Source organism: Thamnophis sirtalis, unplaced genomic scaffold (assembly GCF_051295495.1).
Source record: "Thamnophis sirtalis isolate CommonGarterSnake01/CBP01778 unplaced genomic scaffold, rThaSir2_p1.2 scaffold_6, whole genome shotgun sequence".
NCBI classification, from domain to species: Eukaryota; Metazoa; Chordata; class Lepidosauria; order Squamata; family Natricidae; genus Thamnophis; species Thamnophis sirtalis.
The window spans coordinates 16,703,858-16,721,411 of record NW_028261386.1 but is presented as its reverse complement, the minus strand read 5'-3'; the positions used below and the strand labels follow the sequence as shown (position 1 = coordinate 16,721,411).

Below are 17,554 nucleotides of genomic sequence, written 5' to 3'. Positions count from 1 at the left end.
TTGAAGTCCATACCAGTTGCGAAGGTTGAGCAACGCTAGTCTAACCCAACCCTTAATCTTGATCCTGCCTTGGACCTTTAACATACGCGTCTTCCATTCAGCTTGGAGCCGGGAAGGCCGTACCATTCCTCGCCTGCGTGGGGAGGTTAACTGAGAGGCGCTGGGAAGATTAGTCTTCCCGGGAACGGAAGCAGAATGGAACCGCTGGGTTGGATCTGGCGCAGGATATATTAAAAAGCCAGCCTTTGGAGAGGGAGGAGTTTGCCCGGGATACGTTCTTAGTCCTTCCTCCCCCCCCCTACGTCGCTAAGTGGTAGAGTCCATTCTCCACCCCTTCTTTCTGTCTGGGCTTTCGGGAGGAGAGCTGCCGCTCCTGCTGTCGCCGCTGCAATTGGCCATCGTTTTCCTTCCACTTGGGGCCGTTGGTGGGTGAGTGAATTTGGGGCGATAGAGTGCAGGCTGGGGGGGGGGGAATCCCCCAATGCCCAATGTCGAAGGGAAGAACTGGGGCTGGGATTCTCCTGGGTTCCTTTGGCTTGCTTTAAACGGAGGGCAATGCAGAGGCCAGATTTCTGGGTTCTTGCTTTAAGAAGAGGAAGGGACCGGTCTTAGGAGAGGGAAGTTGGAAAAAGTTGAGAGTCTTAGATCCTACGATAACGAGAGGTTGCAAAATAAGCAAGGTGGCATCGTGTGTGGCATCCCGGGTTCTTCTGGGCCTAGGGAATACTGAGGTTTCCTATGCGAGAAAGGTTCAGTTCTTGCCTTTCAGCCAGGCGCTTGCTTGGCACCCTTGGATGGGTTCTTTAAAAAGTCCAATTCTACAATTTTATTTATTAAAAGAGATGGTGTTAGGAGGGCTATAAAAACAAAGCATCATGTTTCATTGGGAAAGAGTGGATGGGGTCCATGCTGGTTCCTTGTCATGATAAGTAAAAAGAAGATGAACTCAAAGTCTTTAATCCATAATATTGGCGTAAACATCTCTTTTGGATGCTTTAGTTTTTTCTTCCTTTAAAACGTTTTGTGGTTCAGAATGAACTCTGAATGCCAGCCAGGCTGAGACCTTTCCATTTTTTTCAGATGGAATTGGAACTTCCGTTTAAGGGGAATGTATTCAGCTGAGAAAATTGTGTCTCACAATTTTGGTGCCTTGTAAATCAGTTTCTGTTGAGTTTTTTAAATGCAGCAGAAGGAGGCTTAATTTGAAAAGAGTCTTCTGTTGACTTGCTAATGGAAGCCGGCAGGAAATGTTTTGTTTTGTTTAGCAAGTGAAGGAATTAGAATCAGGATACTGGAGGTGGCCCTTGAATATATACATTGATAGTTGAATTGTCATAGGTGTTGGACTTCTGATGCCTTTTGAGTAAGCCTGAGGTATGTGTGTTAAGAATACCTTACAGTGGCAATTTTTAACAGATTAACTTCTTAGAAATTAATATGTAGCAAGTGCTCTGTTTTAATTATTGTCAGTTAAATACCTGAAAGGGATACATTTTTTTCCCCAGAAATTAAAGACTAACCCTGTCATTTAGTAGGAATATAGACTGAACTGAATTCCATAACATGATTTGAAAAAAAAAATGAAATGGAAGGTGGGTATGCACACATAGCTCCTGTTGGCAAGTTCTTAAATGTGTCTTAAAAAGAGTTGCTGGGTTTTACAAGATCCCTTTTTGTCTTCAAATCTCGATCTTTGCACATCTTTAAAATATATAGCTGGGCCGATTCAGAGTGTAGATGCGCTGTTAGCTGACATTTGTAATCCTTATACCCCTTTTTCCATGTTCTGACCCGCCTTCTAAAAATAGTATTCGGGTTCAAAAAGATCTTGGGTTTTCCTTGGGTGGGAATAGTCTTCATATGTAATATAGAACCTGTTTCCATTTGTTCTTCTCCCCCCCCCCCCCCCCCAATACACCTGGTCTTTAGTTTGGCAAATCTGGTTCTATCTTTCACTCATGCAATATTAAGAAATTTGATATATAAATAATAGATATGACTGTCAGCCCTAGGAGATAGATCTGATTAAGAAACTGACTCCCCAGGAAGACTAGATATATATTTTACAGGCCACAGTAATAGAGTCTGAGTATGCATCTCTCCTCCCTCATATATTCAGCCCCACTGAATCAGGGATGAGCCAGCCTCAGTATTTTCCTAATGCTAACTCCTTTCCCAGGCCTTAAACACCAGTTAAAACATACTTCTTCTCTTGTTGTTTCCGTAACGGCTTCTGGATATTCCCTTCAAGCCCTTCTCCAAGGTTTTCTCCAATGATAGACACATTTTTCTGGATTAATGAACCCCACTGAATAATTATCTCTTCAAAATATTTTGTTCATCTTCTCCAAAGTTGTCTTTGAGCTTCAATATATCCTAGTCTTTGATTGTGACAGGTGGAAAATTAAAATGACCTTTCATGATACTTGGCACCAGTTTCCCTTGTTATGTAATACATGACTTTAAAATGTTTTTAAGTGCAACACAGAACAAAATACAACCTCAAGTATATACTTAGCAATTGGCTCCTTGTTATGTAATACATGACTTTAAAATGTTTTTAAGTGCAGCACAGAACAAAATACAACCTCAAGTATATACTTAGGGATTGGCTCCTTGTTATGGTATTGGTATTGCTTAGAGATTGAGTAGTGCCTCCTACTGACTTTGGGGGCATTATTGGTTGTGTTAAATTAGAAACCACTCCCTTATAATAGTTTTTCTTGTCATGATGGCAAAGCTGGCCTGCTCATTTAGGCCAGAGAAGGCAAAAAGGTAATTCAGAAAATCTTGATGGAGATTTGAAATTTATAGCAATAATTCAGAGGGGTTGGACTAGGTGAACTTTAAGGCATCTTCTAACTGCTCTGAGTTTTTGACCAACAGAGATTTAATCATGTCAAATGTCCCACAATACTAAAATGAATAAATATATTCATTTCTCTCTGTCTCTTTGAGATTTCTGTGTAAAATGCTTATGATTTCCTTTAGTTCAGATACATAAAACATATTCCTGACCTTACATTAAAAATATCTCCTGTCTTTTTGCCTGAAAGTGGTTCCTCTTAGGACTTTTCCTAAAGAGTGGATCCCACATGTTTGAACTGTGCCCACACTTGAATCAAATATATACTCCTATTGATATGGGCTGTGAGCGTTAGTGTAACTTTTCTAGGCCAAAAAGTGACTCTTCACTGTTTGCAATTAAAATTGGCTTCTGTCCCAGAATTTGTTGAATTTGTCCCTGGAATGAGGAGTTGAAAGAATCTCTGACATCTGGTTGGCTAGGTGTCTTAAAAAAAAAAAGAGGATAGAAACACTTGTTTGCCTTCTGAAATCGAATAGTGTGCTATGTTCTTTCTCTGTCTCTTTCTCCCCTCGTTACCTCCTCTTTTTGGGACAAAAGTTCAGCTAATGACGTGATGAAGTGAAATCCTGCCACAAGTGCAAGGTGGCAGGATTTCATTAGATTCCTTTTAGAAAGAGCTTGGAGAGATCCAGGATGATAATGAGGGAGCGAGAGAGACTCCTGTCATGCTAAGTCAGGCTTTTTCTAGTAGGCTTAGAACAGTGATCGGCAAACTCATTAGTTAACAGAGCCAAATATCAACAGTACAACGATTGAAATTTCTTTTGAGAGCCAAATTTTTTAAACTTAAACTATATAGGTAGGTACATTGTTATTAACTTAATTAGGGTATTCCTAAACTGGCCTTTGCTAAAAACGTCCTCAATCTGATTGAGGTACGTCCGCGGAGGTTGATCCCTTCCAACTCTCCCATACACACTTGTCTTGTATACTTGTTTCGTCTATCTCCTTTCGTTCATCCTCTCTATATGTCCAAACCATCTCAACATACTTTTCTCAATCCGCGACACTACATCTTCTTTCACTCCACAATGTTCCCTAAAATTAACTTAATAAACTTTACTTAAAGTTTTAAGTCTTAAACTATAGGTACGTTGAATAAAACTTGATATCATACTTAATAATGATATTATTTATTGATAAAATTAAATTACTTACAATTTACCTTACAATATCCATAAAATTAAATCATGACAATGACTGACAAACACTAATGTGAACAATGGCCTTGTATCTCCTTGGAAAGTTTGGGTAAGTCAGTATGTTGTTGTTTTTAATTTTAGGCACGATTCCAGGTTCTCATCAATAAGACGACTTCTCAATTTACTCTTGATAAGGTTCATGCTTGAAAATGATTGTTCGCATAAATATGTAGACCTGAATAAGGAAAGAACAGCAAACACTAATTTTTTGAGTTGATTATATGAGTCAGGAATACTATTACAGGTGTTAAAAATCAACATATCTTCCTTCTCCAGGTCTTTCAAAGCAGACCACTTGTGCTGTGAACTAAGTTCACATTTGTTTTTCTCCAGTATTTGAGCACAAAGACGTTCAAATTTCGAGCTCCACAATTCTTTGTTTTTTAAATTCAGCAATTGCATTTCAAAGTTGCCAATGTCAATATTAAAGGGAGAAAAATTTAATTCTGTTACAGTAGCACTAAGAGGTTTTTAAACAAAGGCTAACGTCGCTTTGCTGTTTCTGAATTCCTGAAACCTGTTGAGAAAAGCTTCCCTCATATTTAAAAGTGTTGTTTTGAAATATAACAAATGATCTCTTCTTCACATATCCTGTGTCTCATCTATAAATAAATCCATAAAGCCTTGTCATTTCAGTCTTGATGTCAACAAAAGTTGATTTAGGGTTTCCAAAGATAATATATCTATTTTAACTTTGATCAAATACGCTAACATTATATTCTTTCTGCGTTTTAAAAGACCCTGAGTTTGAGAAACACTGCTCTAGAGGATTGGTTCCACTGTCAGATTACATTTACTGGTAGGATCTTTCTTTAGATGTTCAAGAGTCTCTTTACTTGTAACTTAAATCCATTTTTCCCCTCTTGCACTCTGGAAGGAAAGACAATAAGTTTTAATTTTTCCTTTGTGGCATTCTTTCAGTATTTGAAGAGTGCTGTCATTTCTCTCCTTTGATAGCTTTTCTCAAGGCCCATCTCTCTTCATAAAGTTTGCTTTTCTAGTGCCTTGATCATCTTTGCTCTGATCATTGAACTTGCTATGATTTTTCTGAATTTCAGGGCAGCAGCATTACGCAACACGCACGACTTAGCCAAATACCGGTAGTCTTCTACTTACAACCACAATTGAGCCCAACATTTCTGTTGTTAGGTGGGACATTTGTTAAGGGCATTTTGCCCCATTTTACGACCTTTCTTGCCACAGTCGTTGATAAGTTAGTAATCCAGTTGTTAAGGGAATCTGAATTCTCCATTGATTTTGTTTGATTTTGATTGGAAGGTCACAAAAGGTGACCTTGGGACACAGCAATGTCATAACCAGTTGCCAAGCATCTGAATTTTGATTACATGACTATGTGGATGCTGCAGAGCTCATAACTGTGAAAAATGGTCATGAATCTCATCTTTCGATTTTGTTCTAACTGTTGTAGGTCAAGAACTACATGTACACAAATTTTGAAATACCCAGAATTATGGACTTCATGAACCCTGCCTCACTACTGTGTTTCCCCAAAAATAAGACAGGATCTTATTTTCTTTTGACCCCTTATTTTTGGGGAGGTCTTTTTATTTTTGAGGTGCAGGGGGCAACCAGCGTGGTCACCTCATGGTTGCTGCTGTGTTGCCATATTTTCAGAGGGGGCTTATTTTCGGGGGAGGGCTTATTTTAGTGCATGCACTCAAAAGCATGATTGGGCTTATTATCCAGGGAGGTCTTATTTTCAGTGAAACAGGGTTGTTATTTTCAGTCTACGAGCAAATCAGAAGAATACCCATGGGATCACTACGGGATTAACAGCAGAGATTTAATGCTGCATCTAGAAATTATAGCATCACAATACATACAACCAAAAATATGGATCTGGTATGTAGATGACACCATCATAATAAAAAACAAGAGATGACACATGAAATGATCAACATCTTCAAAGGAATATAATTCACAAGGAAAGACGAAAACAACATATTACCCTTCCTGGATATCCTCATCAGCAGAGGAAACTGCATATAAATAGGGAGCAAACCCCATACTTGCTCCACTGATGATATTACTTAATTGGATAATGAAATAACTCACCCACTCAGAGTACCAAAGATTCCATTTGATAAAGTCCCTCTTCTAGTGATCTGTGGTAGATGACAGTGGCAGAATTTTCCTGGCAAATAAATTTGTCCATTTTTCTCTTTAGATATGGACAATGTTCATGTGGCATGAGCCTGTAAACTGGAAATATTGGCTAAGTTATCAGGACTACTGTCAGTTTGCTTAAGTTATTTTATCCCAGACTGATATAATTGACATTGATCCTCGTGGGACCAAGTTCCAGAATAATGTCCCAGGAATTGAATTTTAAGGCTCAACTGATGCTCACTTTAAATTAGCATGGGAGCAGTTGCTTTGCATATGATGCAGTGAACCAGCAAAATCTCCCTCTACCTTTGTTGCTGACTTTAAATATCCCAATCATTTTTTGAGTAGCTTGTTTTCCATTCTTTGTCTTTAACTGCAATTCAGACATAGAATGGTGACCTAATTGGAGCCACCATTGCAGGGTAAAAGATAGTTGGGTCTTCTGTGCCTCCATTCCTTTTGGAGGTGAAAAAATGACGAATGAGTGAACAGTTTATCTAATTCGAATAGCCTAGCAGATTATGGCTACACAATTCAAGGCCAATAGCTGAGGGTTGAACTAGGGAGCTCTTGGTGCTCTCCAAGCTTGGTTGTTCTTAGCCATATGAATTTGAGATGTGAATCATGTCTTTGGCAACGGATAAGTATGCCATAACATTATTTGCTTGGGTTTGATTTAGTGTGTCATATGAAACTAGCCACTATTAGATAATCTGACAGTCTGAATTTCCCTGCTCAGGTTAATTCCAAAGTAGTCTGCAAATTACCAGTATTGTTTTTCTGCTGTATTAAGTCATTATTTTTCTCAGGTTTATGCTTAGCTTCCCAAGGTATCATTTTTACAAAAGTGTTGCCTTTTGGAGAAGCTCTGTTTCATGTAGATCCTTCCAAGATGAATTTACATAAGATTTTTTTTTTTCCTTCTGTCCCATTCTGGCCCTAGGAATGAGTTTCCAGCTGATCCAAATCGAAGCTGATTTTGAGGCTCCTTGCTTATAATCAAATTGTCAAGATTACTTTTAGGCAGCTGTAATTGATTGTGGCTTTGGTGAAATGAGGGACATGGTGGCTCAGTGGCTAAGATGCTGAGCTTGTCGATCAGAAAGGTTAGCAGTTCCGTGGTTCGAATCCCTAGCGCCGCATAACGGAGTGAGCTCGTGTTACTTGTCCCAGCTTCTGCCAACCTAGCAGTTCGAAAGCATGTAAAAATGCAAGTAGAAAAATAGGAACCACCTTCGGTGGGAAGGTAACAGCATTCCGTGCGCATTCGGCGTTTAGTCATGCCGGCCACATGACCACGGAGACATCTTTGGACAGTGATGGCTCTTCGGCTTTGAAATGGAGATGAGCACTGACCCCTAAAGTCAGGAATGGCTAGCACATAAGTGCGAGGGGAACCTTTACCTTTACCTTGGTGGAATGATATTTAGAGTATTTATTCTTTCCCCCCAGATGATGTTCACTTACGCCCTGCTTAGTCAGCAATATGAATATGTTGTGATTTGCAGTGTGCAGTGCAGTGCGATTTGCAGTGACCCTATTGAATATTGGGAATGGGCTGTGGAATTCCACCTGTCTCTTTGTTTCCAAGCATTCCTTGGCTGAGCTTGAACCCTTGGGAGTGTATGCATTGGAATTGCTTCCTAGAGTGGAAGTCTGGGAAGACTTTAGTGCTTTATGATTTTGCTTATGAAAAACTCTAGCTCCCTGGTTGGTCAGGCTCATGGAGATGATTGGCCTCTTTAGGGACGTCAACGTCAACCCGGGTTTTGTTAACAGAGCACTAAATTTATTAATATAATACACCCTATGTTAACTGGATAAGTTCCATAGCATTGATGAATCACAAACAATCCGACACAGTTTTGACTACTCTGATTCCTTGTGCAGACCAGAAAGTGAGTAGTTAAGATCATCCAGTATTTTGTTTCAAACTTTATACTGATGAGAGCTGTTTGGGCGATAGTGTTGTATTGAACTCAAATAATTGTGACTGGTTTGCTGTTTGATTGAGCAAATTCTGCCTTACTTAACTACCCTCATACCTATATCTTTGTAGGCTGTAACTGTTGGTAGATGCAACAGGTTGAAAAAAGCCTGCATTAGTGCAGAATAAAGGATTTAGGGAATAGCTATTTCATATTCCCATTTCTACAGGAAAATGAGAGTTTGAGCAAGATGAGAACTGCTCATTATAAAGAATGAAACCCATGGCTGCACCATGTCCTTCACAGTTCCTGTTCTGATTTAAGAGCTCTAGAGTAATGTTACAGGTAGTCAGTAGCAGTTAGCAATAGCAGTTAGACTTATATACTGCTTCATAGGGCTTTCCGCCCTCTCTAAGCGGTTTACAGAGTCAGCATATCGCCCCCACAGTCTGGGTCCTCATTTCACCCACCTTGGAAGGATGGAAGGCTGAGTCAACCTTGAGCCGGTGAGATTAGAACCGCCGAACTGCAGATAACAGTCAGCTATAGTGGCCTGCAGTGCTGCACTCTAACCACTGCGCCACCTCGGCTCTTTGACTTACGACTCACAACAGTTACCCCCACCCCAAAACAATATTTACAACCCTGTTCCAAAGTTACAGTGCCCCGTCCCACCCTTTTGTTGTGACTGCATTTCAAGGGCTCAGCTACCAGCCTGCATTTACGGCTGTTTGTAGTTTCCCAGTCATGTATGCATGATTATGGTTTTGCCCAAAAGACCCTATAGTGACCAGCAAACCTCCTTAATAACTGCAAATTCACTTAATGACCATAATGATTTGCTTAATGACTGTTGCAATAAAGGTAGTAAAGTCAGGTCTGTTATATGATGATCCACTTTGTCACAACTTGTAATGGGCAGACTCTGTTATGATTGTAAGTTGAGGATAACCTGTATTTCAACAACTTGCATCAGGTCTTAACGTCAAGTTTATTTCTGAGTGACAGTAAGCCTTGGTTTGTAAAATATGCTTAAATTGGTTGAATAAAGGCCTAGTGTCTGAGTTTTGTGCAATGTTGCCAAGCTTGGTTAGAGGGAACTTTAGTTTTATATTTGTTTTTGTAGCTATGTATGTACGTATTTTAGGGGCTCAGTGGCTAAGATGCTGGGCTTGTCGATCAGAAAGGTTGGCAGTTCGGCGGTTTGGATCCCTAGTGCCGTGTAATGGAGTGAGCTCCCATTACTTGTACCTGCTTCTGCCAACCTAGCAGTTTGAAAGCCTGTAAAAATGCAAGTAGAAAAATAGGAACCACTTCCCACTTTGGTGGGAAGGTAACAGTGCTCTGTGTGCTTTTGGCGTTTAGTCATGCCGGCCACATGATCACGGAGACGTCTTTGGGCAGGATGGCTCTTCGGCTTTGAAACGGAGATGAGCACTGTCCCCTAGAGTTGAGAATGACTTGCACCTATGTGCAAGGTGCAAGGAACCTTTACTTTTACCTATGTGTATCTTATTTTCTTTTGATCCCCGAAATAAGCACTTGGCCTTTTGGGTTCTATGTACTTTGCCCCCCCCCCCCAAAAAGTGCTCTCAGTAATTAAATTAGGTGTGTGGTGCAAATGAAGATCTTAGTGCTGTGATGGCAAACCTATAGCACGCATGCCAGAGGTGGCACACAGAGCTCTCTCTGTGGGCACGTGCACTGGTTTCTGGCATGTGCACCAGCCACCTGGTCTTTGGGTTTCTGGCACTCCAGCACGTGGAAAGACCAACTGGCTGGTACGCATGCGTGTGTTATGGTTTGGGCACTTGGTGCCAAAAAGATTCACCATCACTGTCTTAGTGTAATCATAGCATGTCTTGATAATCCTTCAGCTGGCATGTCGGACCTTACCTAACTATTGTATCATTTTCATTTCACTAAACTGTAGGCAAATAGGCTCTTCAGTTAATTAAAGTACAGTCTCCAACATTCCCTGGTGAGGAATTTCCCACACTTGCACTAAGAAATAATTGCAGAGATCAGTAGTACTCATTTTAAAAAGGGGTTATTTGAGTTTGTTCCCTCCCTCTTTTTTATTTATTTTTAAAATTACTGCTTACAAAGAAGCTAAGGAAAGTCTACAGACATTATCCAGGGACCCTTGGGCAAAGGTCTTATCTATGGCAGTGTGTTAAATGTCACTTAGAATTAGAGACAACGTGAGCACTTCTTCCTGTCAAGTCAGCTTGCTGGAGACCATTGCACCATGCTTTCCTCATTGCTCATCATTTTTAAAACCAAAATTACTCCCCCCCCCCACAACTCCACCGTTTGCTGCGCAAATAGGCAGAAGAGCCAGCATTTAATCCTGTTGTGTAAGATACTTGGCCCAGAAAGTCATTTGAAGTGGGAACTAAGCTTAATCTTCAAAGAAAAGACAATGTTGTAAGAGGGAGGGTTCCTTGCATGCTGTATTAAAAATTGCCTTCCTCCAAATAACAGTATGGGAAGGATTTCCTTACTGTAGCACTCAGTCTTGCCATGTGACTAGCACAGGGTATTGTGATTTCTGTTGGCCAGCTGGTTGACAAAACTGATTCCTTCAGACGATGAATTGGATCACGGCACCCGTCTTGGAGAAAGTAGCTGAACAAAGAAACCAGGTTCACACAATTCGCTAAGCTGTAAGTTGATTTTTTTGGGAGGGACATGGTGGCTCAGTAGCTAAGACTCTGAGCTTGTTGATCAGAAAGGTGGTAGTTCGAATCCCTAGCGTTGTGTAACAGAGTGAGCTCCCGTTACTTGTCCCAGCTTCTGCCAACCCAGCAGTTCGAAAGCATGTAAAAAATGCAAGTAGAAAAATAGGAACCACCTTTGGTGGGAAGGTAACAGCGTTCCGTGCGTCTTCGGCATTTAGTCATGCTGGCCACATGACCATGGAGACATCTTTGGACAGCGCTGGCTCTTCGTCTTTGAAATGGGGATGAGCACTGACCCCTAGAGTCAGGAATGACTAGCACATATGTGCGAGGGGAACCTTTGCTTTTTCCTTTAACTTGATTTTGGCTTCCTTATTTACATCCTATTTACCACCACATATCACAAGTACCTGGCGGTGTATAATTTGAATAAATACAACATAACTCCAGTAAATCAACAAACTGTACAAAAATTAATAGCCAAGAAAATCAAACTTCAGCCCAAAGGTTGAAATGTTGTTAAAAGGCATTCCACAACTATCAAATGTCCTTCCGAATAGCTCTCTTTTCAAGGCTTTCCTTAAAACCACAAACTAAGGTCATCTCTGAATCTGCAGAGAGAGGCTGTTCCAACGGATGGAAACTATCAATGAGAAACATTGACTTTTTTACCAAAATCTCTGGTTGGCGAAGGACCATCAGCATAGTGATAAATGATAGGTAGGAACCACTTGATAGAGGTGGCCTTACAGGTAGGTACCCACTGCCATGCCATGCAGTGCTTTATAGGACACATTTTTTAAATACTATTGTTAGCCATCTATTTGTTTTTGTTTTTTAATATTAAATTTATTTGCTACCCATCTCACCTCAAGGTGACTCTGGGTAAATGGCCATGTACCATATTTTTTGGAGTATAAGACGTACCTTTTTCCCCCCCAAAAGAGGGTGAAAATTTGGGTGCGTCTTATACACTGGATACAGCATTTCTGGTCTCCTGAAACTCTGTCCCCTTCACAAAAAAAGGACGTGCAGAGGATTTGGGAGGCCTGCAAAGTGCTCCTGGTGGCTGGGGAGGACAAAATAAAGCAAAAAACGGGCTGTTTTTTCATGAAAAAGAGGGCATTTTTTGGTCTCCCTGCCCCCGGCCCTCAGGAGCACTCTACAATCCCCTTAAAGGTTACGCATGCCCCTTTTTTTGGCAAAACACAGGTCTGTTTTTGTGAAAAACGGGCCGATTTTTGCTCATTTCTGCCCTCCCCTCCCCATCCCCCAGGAGCACTTTGCAGGCCTCTCAAACTCTCTGCATGCACCGTTTTTCACAACAAATGAGGTGTGCAGACGTTTGGGAGGCCTGCAGAATGCAAAACCTTTTTTAAAAAAATTATCTCTTCAAAATCTTGGTGCGTCTTGTAGTCTGAAAAATACGGCAAGTCTTTTAAATAAATAAGTAAAATCAACATTTTGAGTTTTCTCCAGAATATTATTTATGTACAGGTAGCAATAGCAATAGCAGTTAGACTTATATACCGCTTCATAGGGCTTTCAGCCCTCTCTAAACGGTTTACAGAGTCAGCATATCGCCCCCACAGTCTGGGTCCTCATTTCACCCACCTCGGAAGGATGGAAGGCTGAGTCAACCTTGAGCCGGTGAGATTAGAACCGCTGAACTGCAGATAACAGTCAGCTGAAGTGGCCTGCAGTACTGCACCCTAACCACTGTGCCACCTCGGCTCAAGGGGTGGCGCAGTGGTTAGGATGCAGTACCTCAGTAGTCTTCAACTTATGACCAAAATTGAACCCAGAATTTATGTCATAGTGGGAATTTTTTAAAGTGAGTTTTTGCCCCATTTTATGACTTTTCTTGCTTTATTGGTTAAGTAAATCAATGCAGTTGTTAAATGAGTAGCACAGTTGTTAAGTGAATCTGATTTCCCTATGACTTTGCTTGTCAGAAGGTCTCAAAAGATGGTCACATAACTCTGGGATTTAAAGAAGAAAGAAGAAAGAATAAATAAATGTAGGAATGCTGGTGTAGGAATAAGACGATAGAAATAGGGAAAATCATAGATAAGATTAGAAATAGAATAGCGATCTTAAAGGAGTTTACCTTTGTACAATAAACAATGACAATAAACAGCTTGTGTGTCTGTCCTGCACCATATTAAGAAAAACCCTAACAAGGTGGTAACCAGCTCCTTAAATTTTACATGGAAAATAATGCATAGATTAGCATCCAGTACAGGGCTTCCCAGTTGCAATGTATGGTTGTGAAAGTTGGACCATAAGAAAGGCTGAACACCAAAGAATTGAGGCCTTTGAACTATGGTGCTGGAGAAGACTCCTACGAGTCCCTTGGACTGCAAGGCGATCAAACCGGTCAGTCCTAGAGGAGATCAACCCTGACTGCTCTTTAGAAGGCCAGATCCTGAAGAGGAAATTCAAATATTTTGGCCACCTAATGAGGAGAAAGGACTCACTGGAGAAGAGCCTAATACTGGGAACGATTGAGGACAAAAGAAGAAGGGGACGACAGAGAATGAGGTGGATGGATGGAATCACCGAAGCTGTAGGCATGAGCTTAAATGGACTCCAGAGGATGGTAGAGGACAGGAAGGCTTGGAGGAACCTTGTCCATGGGGTCGGGATGGGTCGGACATGACTTTGTAACTAACAACGACAACAACAGGGCCTCCACTCAGGTGTTATGCATGTGTAATGGTGTAATAGAGAGTAAGGAGGATGATTTGATGGACATATGTAGGGAGGGGGCAAAATAGGCTGAAGCATTTTTAAAGTCCCAAACTGCAATATAACATTTGGAGGCAGCAATAATTGTAGCTTCTGAGTAAGTCTTGAAAGGCAACTCCATATAGACTGTGTACAGAAGACACCTCACTCTCAATTGCCAGATGACCAATAGGGGAGAGAAGAACCGTGCAGTATCCACATAGGAGTAGCTGAGAAGAAAGAAGGCAAAATGATGCCCCAGTCACCATTAAAGACTCTGTTCGCATTGCACTGAATCCCAGAATTTTATCAAAATGTTGTGCAAACTGAACACAACAGCTGGGGCTTAACGGGATTGTTTCCTTCCCAACAGGGCTACTGGACAATAGATATCACATACAGTATGCACACTTTGCCTCTCCTACTGTCACATGTAGACTAAACATAGGCAAATACATGAGCTCAGTCAGGTTTGCTGCTAGACTTCCTCCACTGATGCTCCCTTGTTGTTTCTGGCACGTCAGCTCCTGAAGGGTTTTAGAAAGCCACGGTGCCCTCTGGGATGGGCTCCAGAAAGAGTCCTGCTTTGGAGCAGCAGTAGGCTTGGCTGGCTTCCAGCTACCGGCTGCTTATTGGCTGCTGAACAGAACCTTCTGTCAAGAGCGCTGGGAAGATCCCCACATACCTTCTGAAAATCTATTAGGGGCTTGAGAGAGACTGCCTGAATTGTTTCCATTGCCTTACAGAGGTCCTAGGAGGCCATCGTCATAAATCAGTCTAGGGTATGATCTGACTATGACAAAGGAACCAGGGAAATTCCTCCATCTCCAAGCTCATTCAATAACTGCTCAGACCGAAATGAGAGGGTGCCTTGGAAATGTGCGTCAGAACCGAGATAATCTTAAGACAAGACACTGTCATCATAGAGGACATGAGCTCCCACCAAGCCCTCTGGAGGCTTGCAAATTGAAGTCGCTCAAAGAGTGTGGGCGCTCCACCACCAAAGCTGATATGTATCAGTCACTGTAATTACATCTTACAAGCTTTGTAATCTCTATTTATGTATTTGTAATTCCAATGGTTTATTTGTTCCTGAGCCTTGGCGGTGCAGTAGTTGGAATGCAGTATTGCAGGCAAACTCTGCCCACAGCCAAGAGTTCAATCCTGACCGGCTCAAGATTGACTCAGCCTTCTGAGGTCGGTAAAATAAGAACTCAGATTGTTGGGGGCAATATGGTGACTCTGTAAATCACTTAGGGAGAGCTGCGAAGCACTATGAAGCAGTATATAAGTAAGCGCCAGTGTTATTGCTATTTGTTCTGTACCACACCTTGTTAAAGTGAAAATAAGATAGTGATAAAAATGAATTTGGGTAATCTTTATAACTTGCTGATTCATCTATACATAGATAGGTAGTGTATAGAAACACTCAGTCTCCTTTATATCAGGGGTGTCAAACTGGATTTCTTCGAGGGCCGGATGAGCATTGTAGTTTTCTGTGGGCTGGCCGGTGGGAGTGGGGGGAGAGGGAATGGACACTTACCATGCTGACCAAAATGTGCCCCATTTTCGGCCTGGACAGCCTCCTGCAGCACTTTGCCGAGTGCAGAGGAGCCACGTGATGCCCCCCTAAACAGCCTCCTGCAGCACTTTGCTGGCCAAAACCGGGCATGGGGGGGCACGTGATCCCCCGCCCTTCACCCCATTTTTAGCCTGGACAGCCTCCAGCATTTTGGCTGCCAGAGACCCTGCAGGCTGGTCCTTTGCTATTTCCAGGTCAGCCCCCGCGGACCAGATTTAAGCATCCCGTGGACCGCAGATCTTGAGTTTGACACCCCTGCTCTATATACTAGATAGATGACTTGTACTGGAAGATGGTAACAGTAGTATTTAGGAACTCAACTACTGGTAGGTATAATTTTCAAGGTTAAAACCAGTCCTTTGAATTGTACTCAGAAGCTCTTTGGAAATAAGTATAGCACCCACAGTATAGGTTTTTATGTCTGTAATTGCTTCTTTCATCAATCCATGGACCAATGAAGTGCCCAATGATAGTTTCCAAATGGTAGCTCTGCCCAGAGCTCATTGCAGTAGTCTATCTGGTGGTGATGGGAAGGATGTGATGGAATTACTGGCTAAAGGGGAGGGGAGTTAACAGGCATTCCAATATGGAGTGCCTCTAGGGAACAAAACATCACAGAGCCGATTAATTAAGCCTTATCTGTTGGTTCCCAAGGGAAAGTAGCTGGTCTGCCAGGATTCTTGTAATATAGGTGATCAACAATGAAGATATTGTCTACTGCTATTGCTATATTTTGGTCTATAGGCTGAGTTCTATTTCCTTGCCCCAGCATTGCATATAGGTTACCAATGGCCAGACACTCCTTCTTTCCACATTCTTAATAGATAAGTAGACCAGAGTTAGACCCTTAATATATAATGCTGATTTTTTTAAAATTAAAGTAAAAATAATCCTCTTTTGAAGAACTCCCAACAGGTTGGATTTGATTTAAATCAACTCGATTTCAATCATAATTTTGAGAGAGCAACTCTCATCTCTGTCCCGCAGTTCCTCCTCCTCTGACCTGCTGTTGAGGTCCCAATACTGCACAATATACGGCCTCATGCTACATAACTAGGCTCCATTTCATGCTGAATAAACCAAATTATTATATGTATCTTAAATAGAAAGCTATCTTTAGATTTTTACTCCAAAAGCATTTTATTAAAATAAATTTGATAAAAATAAAAAAAAATCTGATTTAAATCTATCCATCCTGACTCCCATTCATTTTTTTTTCTGTTTGTACTTGCATAGTTTAGATCATTAAACATGCTACCAGAGATGTCTTGTTTATATTGCCAGTGTTTAAGTCATGTACAGGGAGGAGTGGGCTGCTGGGCGTTCTCAGGGGTTCGGGAGAACCTCTAGCTAAGATTCTGTGCAGTTTAAAGAATCCCCAAATCCCATTCCTGGCTGGCCCCGCCCACCCCACACCTCCCAGCAGTCCCCACGCAGCCCGTTTTGGATGCAGTAAGGGCACGCGGTGGCTCGGGAAGGGTGGAAAATGGGCCTACCGGAAATTTGTGAAGGCTGGAAATGAGCTCGTTTCTGTCCTCCAGAGGACCTTGAGCCTGGAGAGGGCAAAAGTGTCTCCCCACCACCATGGCCACCCCCCCCCCCCAGCAACCGGGCAAAGAACCCATTGCTAAAATTTTTGAAGCCCACCTCTGCGTACAGGAAGTCTTTTTGGCTAAAGAATGGGCAATATCTTTTAAGTGGACGGGGCCTCTAGTTTTTCAGAATTGCCAAGCAGAGGTTATAATCAGGAGGTTTAAAAAAAACAGCCTTGTAGAAGCCTGCTTCCCTATTCTTTCCTGGAACCAATACTGGTTGTTGTTGTTTTTTTTAGTAGTGCTTATACATTCAGCTTAATCCGATTGCTGTATAAATCCATGTTGAAGGTTTGCACAACTAACTATGGTCTCAATTTACACTAAGCATTAAGCTAAGGAGGGGGACCGATACCAGATTCAAACAAGGCCAACTTGGTATGGTGTCAAATGGGCTTGTCGGCCCTTTGATTGATGTGATTTGGAGTGTTGCGTGAATATTGCTTTTGTGAAACAGCAAATGGTTAACTTGATTTGGATATTAAAATCACCCTAGCAATCAAAATGCCTTAGCAAAGTAGGTCAGGATTTGAACTGGTAGAGCTACTCGTGTTGTTGGTTGAACTAGATTGCTCTGTCCTCAACACTTGGAAAACATCTTCCACACCCCTAAAACTCCCTGGACATTGTTTGAGTGGTAAGAAGCTGGACATTTTTGATAAACATCTAACCAAAGGTTGGGTGATATTTTTGTGACCAAGAGCTATGCTTTTTTAATATTATTTGGGCTCAATTAAAATAATCCCTTCTTTCCAAAATGAATTTGCCACCAAGAATTGCACTGCCAGTATACTTTGCTTTAGTGCCATATTTTCTCAGAATGAATTTGGGGAATTT

The 17,554-nt window shown here is 41.5% G+C and overlaps 1 protein-coding gene across 2 annotated transcripts in view; it reads left to right on the top strand.

Annotated features, from left to right (window-relative positions):
• Positions 1–293: 293 nt before the first annotated feature.
• The window catches only part of POR (cytochrome p450 oxidoreductase), a 60,109-nt gene continuing 42,848 nt past the window's right edge, over positions 294–17,554 (top strand). Inside the window, exon 1 of one of the 2 annotated variants that reach the window (XM_087717270.1) lies at positions 294–429. The gene's annotated coding sequence lies outside the window, so the exon portion shown is untranslated. The remainder of the gene's footprint in view (positions 430–17,554) is intronic. The other variant, XM_087717271.1, reaches the window with a different exon arrangement.